This window comes from Rhinopithecus bieti, unplaced genomic scaffold (genome assembly GCF_001698545.2).
Source record: "Rhinopithecus bieti isolate Rb0 unplaced genomic scaffold, ASM169854v2 scaffold_54, whole genome shotgun sequence".
Lineage (NCBI taxonomy): Eukaryota > Metazoa > Chordata > Mammalia > Primates > Cercopithecidae > Rhinopithecus > Rhinopithecus bieti.
In genome coordinates this window covers 1,107,908-1,121,362 of record NW_016803233.1, presented here as the reverse complement: position 1 = coordinate 1,121,362, position 13,455 = coordinate 1,107,908, and the positions used below count along the sequence as shown (strand labels likewise).

The 13,455-nt window shown below is 42.7% G+C and overlaps 1 pseudogene; it reads left to right on the top strand.

The window, feature by feature from the left end:
* Positions 1 to 8,781, top strand: part of LOC108528588 (peptide chain release factor 1-like, mitochondrial) — a 19,580-nt pseudogene extending 10,799 nt beyond the window's left edge.
* The last annotated feature ends 4,674 nt before the right edge of the window (positions 8,782 to 13,455 follow it).

Genomic DNA, 13,455 nt, shown 5'->3' with positions numbered 1-13,455 from the left:
GAGCGACACATCGATGAAAAAAAAAAAAAAAAAAAAAAAAAAAAAAAAAAAAAAAAAAAAAAGATAATAATTTGTGGGAAAATGTAACTGAAAATTAGACTTCAGACAGGGCTGGATCCAGGTCCTCATTATTACCAAATATCACTCTCCATATCACTGCTCTAGTTCTGTCTGACTTGACAGCACTTTCAGTCAGTAGTTTTTCTTATGTAATAGCAAACAGAGTTTTGGGTTTGCATCCTACCAACTGGCAACCCCATTGGTAAGAGGAGGCCTCACTCATGGTTCCAGCAAACATTCTATGAATGATTGTTGTGGTTTCGGAACAATTGTTGTGATTTTGGAACAATGTGCTGTATGTTTTCTCCTCGGCCAGAGCTAGTTCACTAACCCCACCCCCAGAGTGGGGGTTAGATTAGCCCCACCCAAATCACGATGACTAAGAATGGGAAAGATGGTCCCCCAAAGCAGAATTGAAGAGCTAAACTGAGAAAGGAGAGCTAGTTGGCCAAAAAACAATAAAACACATAAAATCCTTCCAGTATGCTTCTTTATGGTATTTCTTAATTCCGATTTCATTCCACTTTATGTCACTCTATTCCCTGTTTGCAAATTAATCTTAAAGATACATTTGATTATTTCTTCCCACTGTTCATGAGTCTTCAATGACACCTCACTAGAAGCCCCACAGTGCTCTAGGGAATAGCAATTTGCAAGCATGTGTGAAAAAATTTCAGAGCCCTCCTTGAATGAGAGGGAGAGATTTTGAAAGAGGTGAAGCTTTAACGAATAATCAATGTGGGTGAGTGAAGGAGTTACAGTTTGATTTCTGGTAGCCCAGTTGGACATCTTGAGTTGGTGTAGCTTATAAACAAGTCTGTTACGTAAGAATTCACCTGTCATGGATGGGATTCACAGAAAAGCATCCAAAAAGGCAGAATTTGGCAGCTCTGAGTTTCCTGTGTAGCTGTCAAAATCCTTATTTCACCTGCTGGAGTCCTTTGGCCCTTCTACTGCCCCAGGAGAGCTATGTGAGTTTTTCTCTCTTTCTCATATGTCATGAGTCCCACTAGAATGTAATACTATAAGGACAGCGAATGTGTCTATTTTATTGATGTCTATATTCCAATGCCTAACAGAGTGCCTGGAAAATTGTACCTTTAATATTTGTTGAATAAAGGAATGAATGAATGGTAAATACCAAACAATGTCTTTCTCACTTCAACAGCACTTAACCCAGGGTCCAAGACCACATATAGCATAGTCTTGCATACAGATGGATTTAACTTTTTTCAAACCCCATTTTTAAAAAGGATTCTAGTCATATGTTTTTGTTTGGGGCCAGTGCAAATTTTGAGAAATAAGTTGATTTGAATGATCTATGTGCCAGAGCTCTAAAATTGAAAGCTGCTAATCACAAAACTGTAGAATGTTCACAAACAAGAGGGACATACTCACCACATTCTATTTTTCTGTGTCATTCCCATTTCAGTGTAAGCATCGCTGAAAGCAAACACCAAGAACATTTTCAAACAAATGTTATCTATTCTTAGATGTGAATCATGCCACTGTTAGCCAACCATGCATAAAACTACCATCGTGCATGCACATCCTTCCTCCCAACCTAGAAAAATTCTACCCCTCCCAGGGTCTTCCGACCTTGACACTCACTCTCTGCACTGCTAGGTGGCCATACAGGCTCAACATCTAGCAGTTTTCTTCTTTTCTTTTTTCTTTTTTTTTTTTTTTTTGAGATGGAGTCTCTGTCACCCAAGCTGGAGTGCAGTGGCGCAATCTTGGCTCACTGCAACCTCCGCCTCCTGGGTTCAAGTAATTGTCCTGCCTCAGCGCCCTGAGTAGCTGGGATTACAGGCACGCACCACCACACCCAGCTAATTTTTTTTTTTTTTTCTGTATTTTTAGTAGACACAGGGTTTCACCATCCTGGTCAAGCTGGTCTTGAACTCCTGACCTTGTGATCTGCCCGCCTTGGCCTCCCAAAATGCTGGGATTACAGGCATGAGCCACCACACTCAGCTGCGTCTAGCAGTTTTTCTGCTGCTTGGGAAACCCAGTGAATTTTAATGCCATTGAACAACTCTGCTCAAACACTCCTGGTGTGAACTGAGCAAAGCCCTGGTTGCTAGGCAGCCATTCCAAAAGCACAATGATTTCCAAAATAAAAAGAGACCCAGAGCACACTTGAATCAAATACAATTGCACTGTTTATTTGCAACTGGTTGGATTGCACCCCTACCTTGGTTAGATGGTTTATTTCTCTATGAATGACTCTAGAAAATACTACTACTCTAGTCCTTCCAATCTTTAACTAAGCTGAAAGTATTTTTACTTTTTCCAAACTCTCAGTGAGGAAAGAATGAGGGATGTTTCAATGCTGGAACTTCTAGCAAACAGTCGGTGTTCAATAAATACTTGTTGAATTAACTAATTAATTAACATGTGGGTACAAAAGCTTGCTTTTGCATCCTGAGGCAATCATGGCCTCTGGGGAAAGGTAGGCTTGCTGTATCCTGAGGCAATCACTCACTCTGAAGAAAGCCAACCTCCATGTTGTGAGGGTACTCAAGCCATCTATGGAGAGGCCACATGGTTAGGAACTAAGGCCTCCTGCTTATAGCGGTGTGAGACAGCCATCTTCAAAACAGATTCTCCAGCCTCATTTAAGCTTTCAGATGACTCCAGCCTTTGCCAACATCCAACTGCAGTCACATGTAAGACCCTAAGTCAGAACCAGCCAGGTAGGCCATTCCCAAATTCTTAACCAGCAGAAAGAGGGAAATACAAGTTAAATGTTTATTATTTTAAGCCATTATGTTTTGGAGGTGATTTGTTATGCAATAGATAATACAATCTCTTTATTTATCAATAGATTGTATTGATAATACAATAAATAATACAATAACAATTTGTTATGCAATAGATAATACAATCTTTCACCTTGTGTGAGATGACAGCTTATTAAAATACAAACTCCTGGAGGGCGGGTTTTCTGTCTTATTCACTCCCGTATTCCTGGTATCTGTATGCATCCAATAAACAATGAGTTACAACTCACTTAATGACAAGCTGGTTTCTGATTTTTTTTTTTTTTTTTTTAATTGAGACGGACTCTCGCTCTGTTGCCCAGACTGGAGTGCAGTGGCGCAATCTTGGCTCACTGCAAGCTCCGCCTCCCGGATTCACGCCATTCTCCTGCCTCAGCCTCCCAAGTAGCTGGGACTACAGGCACCCGCCATGACGCCCGTCTAATCTTTTGTATTTTTAGTAGAGACAGGATTTCACCGTGTTAGTCAGGATGGTCTTGATCTCTTGACCTCATGATCCACCCACCTCAGCCTCCCAAAGTGCTGGGATTACAGGCGTGAGCCACTGCACCCAGCCGCTTCCTGAATTTTTATAGAAATCTATATATGTTCACGCACAGAAACAGAAGTATAATTCTTCAATAAAATGATACTTTTAACGAAAAAGTATTAGACAGCATAATTATCCAAAAAGGAGCTATTGGAAATTATGGAAAAAAATGTTATTAGAATTCACATAATCCTCCTCCATTACTGGGGTGGGAGGGAGCCACATGTAGAAGGAATGCAGGGCCTTGAAGTATTCAAAGAAAGAACAATTAACAAAGGGCATAGTTTGAGAAGCCCAGCTTCTCCTGAGAAGAAAAAGGCATTGCAAGGTGGCACAGGGTACCGAGATCTCAAGCTCTACTTGCAGATTTTCTTGAAGTGTTCCTGAAGCAATATCAAAAAAGGAATTTGAGAATACAAGGCCAGTTGAACAAGTCAACCCTTCAGCCCCTTTCTAACTTGAGCTGTTGTGATTGCTCCTGTCCTCGGCTAGCCTGAGAAAGCTCAAGAGGAAGACCTTGGGGCCACCATTTTCCACGTTCACGTTCACACACACCCTCTCTCCATCAAGCATCTTATTAGACTATCTGTTTGAGCACAGGCTAAGTAAGTGTCCTCAAATAAGAGATGGTGAATAATGGCGGCAAGTCCCTGTCTTGTTCCCTGACAATAAAGCCAGTAGAGATTAAAGGGAAGATTTGCCCTCCCTCGAACCTCAGGTAATGAGATGATTACCTGTATTCAAATCAAAGACACACTCATGCGTTCCTTTCTTTCTAATGGCTCAATTTCTAGAGTTGATATTGTGTACTCTACTGCATGCTGTGAGGTATGTAAGAAAAGTGGCATGTGGCCTGGCATCTCATTTACTTATCACCCCCCTCCAGAGCCAGGGGGCAGTTTCAAATGTGTTCAATTGCCCAAGATCTAAAATTAAAATAATAATTTAAATGTCCCAGATCAGAGAATCATATTCTTTTCTTCTTTCCATTTGTTGCTTTTGAGTCTCGCCACGACCACAATATCAGGTACACAGCAGGCCTCTAAAACTCAATATTGCTCTGGCTGTTAGTTCCATTCATTCAAGAAAAGCTTGTTGAGCATCAGCTATGTGCTAGCACTATACTAGGTTCTTCATATACACTATTTAATTTATGTCAATAGCAATCCAATGCAATGAGAAAAATGAAGCTCAAAGATTTTGAATTATTTACTGGAGGTTGCAGAGTTAGGGATCGGCCCAACTCCAAACCCAGGTTTTTTTGGTTAGCCCTGCCACCCTAATCAAAACAGTCTTTTAAATGAAGACGACCTTTGTATCCACCAAGATAATGAAGCCCAAGATTCTCACCACCCCTGCTTTCTTATGTGTTAATCAAGATTCCAATGTTTTGAAAGAGTTTAATTGCCTGGCTGAATTTATTTAGAGATAATATTTCTCTGCTTCTGGAAAAATATTTGAAACTCCCAACCCAGGTCTTTGCTCAGCCTGAGACAATCAGATTTATCGCAGAATCCATAACGATCCTAGCATAAGCAGCTGACATTTTACCAAGGCATGGCTTTTCTGAAATATGGGAAATTGTTCTAAATTCCTCATCATTCTGGTCTTACCTCCGAGAGATTTTTAAGGGAGACATTTAATACAATCAAAGTAGTGTTTTAAGGAGGTTCTATTCTGAGGATATTAATAAAAAAGGAGACGTAGTGTTTTAAGGAGGTTCTATTCTGAGGATATTAATATAAAAGGAGACCAGTGTTGATGCCCCACTTCTCCCAGCCCACACCATGTTAACCCCGCAAGGAGAAAGACATGGAAGAGGGGATGCAGAAGGGCGGGGGTGAGAGAGAGGAGATGGCCTTAAATTCAGTGGGTCCCAAGGCATATAAAGGAGAGTGGCAGGCAGCACCAAGCATCCTGCTGTTTGACAATGCTGCCACCTTCTGGCATATATTGGAAATTTACTAGAAAATATTATTAGTCACTGTCATTTTACAAATAACCCACAAAGATGTGATCTGATATACGAATAAAGTTTTTTTTAATTACCTCCAAGGTGTTCTTGGCATCTACTTAAACTGGAATTAAATACACTTACTTTCCAAGCTCCTGTCTTTTAAAGTATTCCATACTATGCCTGGACAATTAGAGAAACTTCCTTGATGTTGTACTTACCTCCATGCAGGCTCCCTTCCAATCCAGTCCCTCCTCCCATCTACCCCATACCTCTAGCAGCCAGAGTCTCCATGACTTAATTTCACTTGGAATAAATTCAAATGTGTTTCTCTGGCCCAGGAAGGATCCCAAACTGGTAGCCTACAAGCCCAGTTACAGCAGCTCAGCTTTTATATATATATCCAGAATAGTGTTTTAAATGGCTGTAGTGGGATACCCCCATGTCTCAGTCTTCCAACAACTTCCCACCCACACCCAATACACAAACACACACACACACCCCTATTCACATACTTATTTACGCACGTGGCCCCTGAAGTCAAGAAAGTTTACTTGGAAGTTTACATTCATCCAGATCCTCAGAATGTGACCTTATTTACCTTATTTAGAAATACAGCCCTTGCAGATGTATTTAGCTAAAAAGAAGTCATACTGGATTAGAGTGAGCCCTAAATCCATGACTTACAATGGACATATAAGGACATATGACTTAACGTCCTTGTAAGAAAAGACCATCTTTTTCTCAAGATGGTGGATTAAAGGCTTTTAGTGTGTGCTCAGCCACTTGGAAACAGCAAGGCAGTGCATAAGGATCAACTCTGTGAGCTTAATTCAAGAAGGCAAATGGGAATCTACCAGAATTGTGAAGGACATTCCAAATCCCAGGGAGGAGAACACCGGCCAACAGCCCCCATGACAGTGTATGGCTGATCAAAGTGAGTGAAGCCTCAGTATGTGAGAGAGGCAGAGAACCCCACTCTGTAAGTCACCTTTCCATGGGGATCTGAGAAAGACAGACCAAGGGAGAGCACTTTGCTTCTCTCAAGCCGTGGAACTAACTTGGGGAGAGGTTTGAAGCCACCGTGAAGGAATGTGAACAGGAAAAGCCACAGACATATTCCCAGACTCAGGACTGAGATCAGGATGCCATTTTTAATCTAGGCGCATGCAAAGTCACCCATCCTTTGCTGACCAGTAGCATGACTGCACAGGCATTTTAGTCTTGGGTAAGAGATTGGAGCACCTGCTCTGGAGTGGGGTAGGAGTCTCCACAGTCAGAACTGTGGAAATTGCTTCAGCAGTAGGTGCTAGAATTGTGTTCTCCCCATCACAGGTCTGGGGCAGGAGGAAAGCTGCTACAGCTGCAGTTTTATGTGGGCAGCAAGGCTTCAGCCAGGGCCATCTTGGCAACCTGGAACCCGCCTGCATGTGTCATTGCTGGGTGCCCAGACTGCTCCTCTGAGATCATGGTGTAGCAGGGCCCTCTCCACTCCACCCCAGACAGAAATCCAGGCATTCAGAGCACACTTGGCCTGGACCAGCAGCCTAAGCTGCCCCATCCCTCCTGGACATAGACTATGGTGCAACAGGGTCCTCACTGCTCTATGCCCAGGCAGATCTCCAGACGTTCAGAGCATCTGCTTGCCCAGATCAGCAGCCTGAGTCTCCTCACCCCTCTTGTGCAGAGATCTTGGTGCAGGGGGCCCTCTCTCCTCCACACTCAGGCAGATCTCCAGCCATTTGGAACACTCACTCAACTTGATAAGCAGCCTGACCTGCCCCCACTGTTTCTGTGCAGAGACCCTGGTTGGTGCAGAGGAGTCCTCTCCGCTACACACCAGGCAGATCTCCAGGCATCTGGAACATCCACTCTCCTGGATGAGAGTTCAGGCTGCCTCCCGTCACCATACAGAGAATGGAACTGAGGGAGTTTTCCAGCTCCACACCTAGGCACATCTCTGGGTGCTTGGTGGTCACCCACTGGATTCTCCCTCAGCACAGGTGCTTGTGCCTGCCATCACGGGACCTGTAGGTGCACCCCCAATGAGCACCACCTCCCCCCAGGGGCTGAGCAGAGAGCTGAGACCACTATGCATTCCACGAATCAGTTCATTGCCCAGGGCAACAGAGCTTCTGCCTGTAAACAAGGCTCAAGTATATACCCAGCCACACTAGCTGCACCAGCTCTTACCTATAAGCACCATCTACTGGCTTGTAGATCAAACTGCACAGTGTGATATAAAACTTGCTGAGGGCACTGCCTGGTGGCTCTGGCCCCACAGGGGCCATTGGCCCAGCCCACCAGGCCCCTGAGCTGAGGTAGCCTGCCGCTGGAGAGGCTGTTCGCCTGGGGCGGGCCCTTGCAGACCTTTCTCAGGCGCCAGGCGGGGTCTGAAGCCCATTTGAAGGTCAGTAGGCATGAGTTGTTGGCGGTGGTCAAGCTGCTGAACAAGAAGGAACAGGAGCTGCAGGAGACCGAGTACTTGCTGCACAAAGAGGATGAAGATTTAAGGAAACTTGCAGAGAATGAAATAACTCTGTGTTATAAAAAGAAATAACCAGTTGAAGCATCAGAAGAAACAGATGAAAATGATTTGATCCTGGAAGTAACTGCAGGAGTTGGAGGTCAGGAGGCAATGTTGTTTACTTCAGAGATATTTGATACGTATCAGCAATACGCTGCGTTTAAAAGATGACATTTTGAAACCCTGGAATATTTTCCCAGTGAAATAGGTGGCCTCAGACATGCATCTGCCAGCATTGGGGGTTCAGAAGCCTATAGGCACATGAAATTTGAAGGACGTGTGCACAGAGTACAAAGAGTGCCAAGGACAGAAAAGCAAGGCCTCATCCATACTAGCACCATGACTGTAAGCAGTATTGCCCCAACCTACTGAGATTAATCTGGTGATTAATCCGAAAGATTAGAGAATCGACACTAAGCGAGCCAGTGGAGCTGGGGGGCGGGGGGGCAACATGTAAATACCACGGACAGTGCTGTCCAGCTAGTTCATCTTCCAACAGAAAGAAGAAAAGGGATGAGAAGGAAAAGGAGTATTCCTTGAAAATTAGTAAAGAAGATTTTTCTATTAAAACTTTTTAATTCTTGTAACACTATTCAGGTGTTTCTGAATGTCAGCAAGAGAGATCTCAACTGAAAAGTAAAGAGCTGACTATGAAAAAGTTACGTGTAAAACTATACAATATGTATCTAGAAGAAGAAATGAATAAACACAGTGCTAGAAAAATTCAGATTGGAAGTAAAGGAAGATCAGAGAAAATAAGAATCTATAATGTTCCACAGAACCAGGTCTCAGATTACAGAATAAGCAAGTCACTGCATGATCTTGAAACTTTTATGCAAGGAGATTATCTACTGGATGAACTTGGTCATTGAAGGAATATGCTGATTATGAATCTTTAGTAGAAATTATTTCCCAAAAAGTTTAAGTTGATTTTTTATTCATACACTTTTGTAGCTTAGAAAAATTCTACTGCAGCACATCCACGTAGTGTAAAAATACCATTATTCTCTTTAAAAACATGAGTTAACACAGTTGGAGGTAATATGCATATTTTGAAGTCATAGATAATTTACACAGATCTCTTTCAATGCATTAGTAAAAACTATACAAGATACAGATGGTCCTTGATTTACATTGTGGTTAATTCCCAATAAACCCATCATAAGTCAAAAATACCTTTAACATTAGCAATACAGCAGTCTCCTACTTAATGACAGCTTGACTTAACAATTTTCCAACTTTACTGTGATGTGAAAGAGGTATGATTCATAAGTCCTAAGGAGCTCCTCGGCTTGAAATGGGTTTACATCCTAATAAGCCCATCATAAAGTCAAAAAAATCCTAAAACCATCATAAGCTGGTGGCCGCCTGTAATCATGATGTAGTGGTAAGTCTTGGATGCTTCTTTACAATAAGTAGACAAAGGAAAATAATCCTTTGTCCTGTTCTATGTAAATATTTAATGAATGATCAAAAATTCAGTTTAAATCTTTATTATGAAAAACTTTAAACCTAAAGTAGTAGAAATATGACAGGAAATATTGTATCCTAATATCCAGTCAGGAGACAGAAACCATACCATTAACTTGAACAGGGATAATTTTAATATAAAAAACTTTTAACTAATCATGGTATTAGCTATTAAGAAGGTTAAGAGAGAGCTATAATGTCGCAGGACTGAGAGTACCCAAGGAAGGAATATCCTTGGAAGGGGGTCCCCTTCCCCATGGTGAAGTCAGACCTAATAGAAAGAGTGTGGCTACTCACTGCTCAGTGATGGGGAAGTTCCCTGCCTTGCCCTGGGCCAGAGCTGGTGTGCAGCTGGTGGCTCAGGTTTTGCAAGCAAACAACCTCACACCCTCGGACTGGTAAGCCAGAAGCCTCCTGCTAGGGTATGAGCAAAACTTGGACAGGAACTCTCAGTAGATGTTTGTGTTTGTCAAGGTTCTCCAGAGAAAATCCCTTAAAAGGATTGGCTTCTGTGATTATTATTAAGTCTAACAAGTCCAAAAGCTGGAGTCTGAGGCAAGAGGCTCGAGACCCAGGAAAGCTGATGGTGCAGGTCCAGTCCAAAGGTATCTGTTGGAGGATTGTCTTTTTCTTGGAAGAGGACAGTCTTTTTTTCTCTTCAGGCCTTCACCTGACGGGATCAAGCCCACTAACATCGAGGAGGGCAGTCTGCATTACTCAAAGTTCACTGATTTAAATGTCAATCTCATGTAAAAACACCCTCACAGAAACACCCAGAATAATGTTTGACCTTATAACTGGAAAGTCAGAGCAAAAGTTAAATATCTAAAATTAAAAAAAAAAAAAAGTATGACCAAATACTTTGACACATAAAATTAACTGTCACAGCATCCTCTTAGAAGCAAGAGAAGCCCTTTTATTCTGCAGTGCCCCTCTACCACCACCTACTGACAAAGAACGTGGTGCTATCTGGCAAAAGAGAAATGTTCAGTCTGCTATGACTTGAATGTGTCCCCTCAAATTCAAGTGTTGCCAAAGTGACAGCATCAAGAGGTGGGGCCTTTAAGAGGTCACTAGGCCATGAGGGGTTCTCTCTCAGGACTGGGATTAAGGCCTTTATAAAAGAGGCTTCAGGGAGCATCCTGCGAGCTTGCCTTCTGTATATGAGAACACAGCAAGAAAGCCCAAGTTGAACAAGTGCCAGATCATTGATCTTAGACTTCCCATCCTCCAGAACTGTGAGAAATATATTTCTGTTCTTTATAAATAAAAAAAAAACTTGCTGAATGAAGTGCACAGGGCTATAGAAGGAAAGCCAAAAGACCCTACCCAGCATTCTCCACAGTTACACCCCCTAGAAAGGGGGGAAAAGGAAAGAAAAAATAATACTATTATAGGAAAATAAAAAGAAAAACTCCTACCCACACTAAAATAATTACAAATATTAGAAGTGCCAAGGTCTCCAGATGAGAAGGAACCAGCACAAAAAATCTGAATGTAGTGACACCACCAAATGATCACACTGGATCTACAGCAATGATCTGTAATCAAAATGGAAACTCAGAAATGGCAGACAAAGAATTCAGAGTATGGATTGCAAGGAAGCTCAATGAGCTCCAAGACAAGGTTGAAAATCAACACAAAGAAACTTCTAAAGGATTCCATTCCAAGATGGCCAAATAGGAACAGCTCCAGTCTGCAGTTCACAGCATGATCAATGCAGAAGACAGGTGATTTCTTCCTTTCCAACTGAGGTACCTGGCTCATCTCACTGGGACTGGTTGGACAGTGAGTGCAGCCTATGGAGGGCAAGCTGAAGCAGGGCAGGGCATCGTCTCACCCAGGAAGTGCAAGGGGTCAGAGGATTTCTCTTTCCTAACCAAAGGAAGCCGTGACAGACTGTACCGGGAAAATTGGGACACTCCCACCCAAATACTGCACTTTTCCAACAGTCTTAGCAAACAGCACACTAGGAGATTATATACCATGACTGGCTCGGCAGGTCCCACACCAACAGAGCCTTGCTCACTGCTAGCACAGTAGTCTGAGATTGACCTGCGAGGCAGCAACCTGGCAGGGGAAGAGGACGTCCACCATTGCTAAGGCTTGAGTAGGTAAACAAAGTGGCTGGGAAAGCTCGAACTGGGCAGATCCCACCACAGCTCAGCAAGGTCTGTTGCCTCTGCAGATTCCACCTCTCGGGGCAGGGCATAGCTGAACAAAAGGCAGCAGAAACTTCTGCAGACTTAAACGTCCCTGTCTGACAGCTCTGAACAGAGCAGTGGCTCTCCCAGCACAGTGTTTGAGCTCTGAGAATGGAGAGACTGCCTCCTCAAGTGGGTCCCTGAGCCCCGTGTAGCCTAACTGGGAGATACCTCACAGTATAGGCCGATTGACACATCTTATATAGACGGATGCTCTCCTGGGATGAAGCTTCCAGAGGAAGGATCAGGCAGCAATATTTGCTGTTCTGCAGCCTCTGGTGGTGATAACCAGGCAAACAGGGTCTGTAGTAGACCTCCAGCAAACTCCAACAGACCTGCAGCTGAAGGACATGACTGCTAGAAGGAAAACTAAGAAACAGAAAGGAATAGCATCAACATCAACAAAAAGCATATACACATCAAAACCCCATCTGTAGGTCATCAACATCAAAGACCAAAGGTAGATAAAACCACAAAGATGGGGAGAAACCAGAGCAGAAAAGTGGAAAATTCTAAAAACCAGAGTGTCTTTTCTCCTCCAAAGGATCACAGCTCCTCACCAGCAACAGAACAAAGCTGGATGGAGAATGATTTTGATGAGCTGACGGAAGTAGACTTCAGAAGGTCGGTAATAACAAACTCCTCTGAGCTAAAGGAGGATGTTAGAACCCATCACAAGGAAGCTAAAAACCTTGAAAAAAGATCAGATGAATGTCTAACTAGAATCAACAGTGTAGGAAAGACCTTAAATGACCTGATGGAGCTGAAAACCATGGCACGAGAACTATATGATGCATGCACAAGCTTCAATACCCAATTTGATCAAGAGGAAGAAATGGTATCAGAGATTGACGATCAAATTAATGAGATAAAGCAAGAAGAGAAGTTTAGAGAAAAAAGAGTAAGAAGGAATGAACAAAGCGTCCAAGAAATATGGGACTATGTGAAAAGACGTTTGATTGGTGTACCTGAAAGTGACAAGGAGAATGGAACCAAGTTGGAAAACACTCTTCAGGATAATATCCAGGAGAACTTCCCCAACCTAGCAAGGCAGGCCAACATTCAAATTCAGGAAATACAGAGAACACCACAAAGATATTCCTTGAGAACAGCAACCCTAAGACACATAATCGTCAGATTCACCAAGATTGAAATGAAGGAAAAAATGTTAAGGGCAGCCAGAGAGAAAGGTCTTGTTACCCACAAAAGGAGTGGATCTCTCGGCAGCAACTCTACAAGCCAGAAGTGAGTGGGGGCCAATATTCAACATTCTTAAAGAGATGAATTTTCAACCCAGAATTTCATATCCAGCCAAACTAAGCTTCATAAGTGAAGGAGAAATAAAATCCTTTACGGACAAGGAAGTGCTAAGAGATTTGTCACCACCAGGCCTGCCTTACAAGAGCTCCTGAAGGAAGCACTAAACATGGAAAGGAATAACCAGTACCAGCCACTGCAAAAACATGCCAAATTGTAAAGACCATTGATGCTAGGAAGAAACTGCATCAACTAACGGGTAAAATAACCAGCTAACATCATATGACAGGATCTAATTCACACATAACAATATTAACTTAAATGTAAATGGGCTAAATGTTCCAATTAAAAGACACGGACTGGCAAATTGGATAAAGAGTCAAGACCCATCAGTTTGCTGTATTCAGGAGACCCATCTCACATGCAGAGACAGGCTCAAATAGAGGGATGGAGGAAGGTCTACCAAGCAAATGGAAAGCAAAAAAAAGCAGGGGTTGCAATCCTAGTCTCTGATAAAACAGACTTTAAACCAACAAATATCAAAAGAGACAAAGAAGGCCATTACATAATGATAAAGGGATCAATTCAACAAGAAGAGCTAACTATCCTAAATATATATGCACCCAATACAGGAGCACCCAGATTCATAAAGCAAGTCCTTAGAGACA